Genomic DNA, 2,500 nt, shown 5'->3' with positions numbered 1-2,500 from the left:
CGGGCGTTCGCACTTCACCACCGAAACTTTGTCGACGCGCCACGTCGCACCGCAACTTAAAACAATTATATTCAGAAAGTGGTATGGTACGCCTTCGGGGGTCCCCATTCATCCATACGCCGACGACACAGAACTCCGACGCCGCTGTCACCGAGGTTCGATGTGCTGCTTCGCCTCCAACATTAATTAGCGCGTGCTGCCCACGGCCCTCGAGGGAGTGCTGGTGAACGTGTGGCCGGTCCGTGGCCGTGGCCGCGAAAGCTTTAATTCGACAGCACAGCGTAGCTCAGTCGAAGTGAAGTTGTTGGCGTCAATTAAGACGATATTTATAGGGAAAAAGTGTTGTCGAATTGATGGTCCGGATGTCGAAGAACGCTCCACTCATCACCGAGGCCCGCACCAGGAATGCGCGGCGGTACGTGCGATGGATGATGGAACGTTGACCAACTTTTGACCACTTCCGGGAGGGTGGCGCGGTGCGCGCGGAGTGGAAGCGTCTGGTGCAGATGGCGATCAAATGAGCTCGACACTCGATTAGAAGTTCGAGTCTTTCTGTTCCGTTTTTTTTCCGGGGAAGTTTTTCTTCCGATTCAAGAGGTTTCCAGTGTCTCGGCCACGTGCCAGCCTCTCCAGGTGGTGCGCCCGGCTAGGGCCGAACGGTGTGCCGGTGCATTTGGAAAAGTAATTTTCCGAGCGAAATCGGTCTCGTTTTGGGAAAGTGACGATTTTGACGGTCAAAGCCATGGATGTTCGAACGGGGCGAGAAGCACCGTACCGTACGGTCCATGGTCATCTCTCGAGCTTGAGCATTCCTTTCCTCGACATTGATCTTGTAGCGTACCGAGGACTTTGAAATTGACGAGTAGCGCGAAAGAGAGATGGAGTAGGCGGGGTAGGTGATAAACGCCGAAACACCGGGCCAATTACATGGCCATGGCCCCAGTTCAGTGAAATTCGTGCAAAACAGCCATTTTGCGAACAAAAGCGACAAACGATTTCCCACCTTTTGTTTTTTTGCTTATGTTGCCGGAGCAGAGATAGTGTGTTTATCGGTTACTGGTGGCCATTCGCAGTGTTGTGCGAGTATGAAAGGAAAACGAAAGCAGGTTATGGTGTGTGATCACTTACCGGGGAAGTGGTCGTTCAAGTTGGAAGTGATTTGAATGGCGCCAGCACTCGTAGATCGATGGTTAAGTAGCTGATATGCTAATATGCTGGGGTTATTTCGTGAACAAGTTTCGTTCAACTTGTGCATTTACAGGCTGCATGAACGAGCCAGAAGCAGTCACAAACTGAACGAGATTTCAATTTTATATCGATCGATTATGCTGATTGTTGGAAATAATGTTTTAATTGAGAGATGTTTTGTTTTGAGATTACAAATAAAAATAAAAATTGGATAGGTTTTAAGTAAAGTATATAAAAAGGTAATTGATTTAATACAGTTAAGTTAATTAATCGACTGCAATACTAGATAACTTTGCCGGCAATATATACTGTTCTATGTTTTCAATTAGATAGAACGGTATAATTCGACACAATCCATGTAAACCTGTTATAAAGGTTGATATGTCTTACTTCTTACAAGGAACAGCATTTTCATCACTTATAGAAAACGCATAGCATTTGCCCAAAAGCGTCAGGCAAATGATAACACACCATCAGGTACGGCAGAGTCCTTGAAGGACCAATTTAAAACACTCCAGTTGGTCAATATTATCGTAGCCGTACTGTACTTTTCCTACCATGACTCATCAGAATAATACCTTTTAACATCAATGAAACGCTCAGTGGCGCCGGAAAAACCTCGTCAATTCGGAGTGGATAGAGCGTTTTTCTTATCCAATGTAAATATTTGGCAAAAAAATATTTTGGAATTCTCCTCAAAGACATTGCTATCTTTCACCGCACGCAAGCGTACATCTTGGGCATTCAATTCCCGGTCAAATGTTTCCATTGTCGGTCGTGTTGAGTTTTATGCCAAATTTTCTCAGGAAAATTGAACATCGTTGTGCGAATAGCTCAGGTTCCTTTCAAGCCTGCAACAACCTGCATTCGATCATTCGAGGCGCACCTTTCGCGAATGTAATTCAATTGACTCTTACGGTTTCTTCCTTCCAAAAAGGTAATGCATTCCATTAGTCATTAGACAAATAAATAAGACCCAGACTGAGGTTCGGCACGACGTCGAGAATGAAAGTCGTCCTCAATCATCATCTCACCCACCCGCGCGAACCCGCCGGATACGTGTCCGCCACCGCGCACTCCGGAGCACCACCGGACGGAACCGAATCCGGGCGGAAACGGAGCGGAAGATTCACTTTTTTCCACAACCTCCGGACGACGGCTCCGGCGGGTGTCTCACCACAACCAACGCTACTCCAAATTGGGAGCCACTTCCACTCGGCTTCGACTTCGACTTCGACTTCGACTGTTGGCCACTTTTCACCTTTTTCCCTCATCATCAGCAGGCCTAATTCAGGCCTTCCCTCACCGGCCA

At 47.2% G+C, this 2,500-nt stretch overlaps 1 protein-coding gene across 1 annotated transcript in view; it reads right to left on the bottom strand.

The window, feature by feature from the left end:
- LOC125959936 (O-acyltransferase like protein) overlaps positions 1-2,500 on the bottom strand; it is a 14,872-nt gene that overhangs the window by 2,051 nt on the left and 10,321 nt on the right. The window lies entirely within an intron of this gene.

The sequence above is a fragment of the Anopheles darlingi genome, chromosome 2 (genome assembly GCF_943734745.1).
Source record: "Anopheles darlingi chromosome 2, idAnoDarlMG_H_01, whole genome shotgun sequence".
Lineage (NCBI taxonomy): Eukaryota > Metazoa > Arthropoda > Insecta > Diptera > Culicidae > Anopheles > Anopheles darlingi.
The sequence above is the reverse complement of the archived record's forward strand: the minus strand, read 5'-3'. Positions and strand labels throughout refer to the sequence as shown.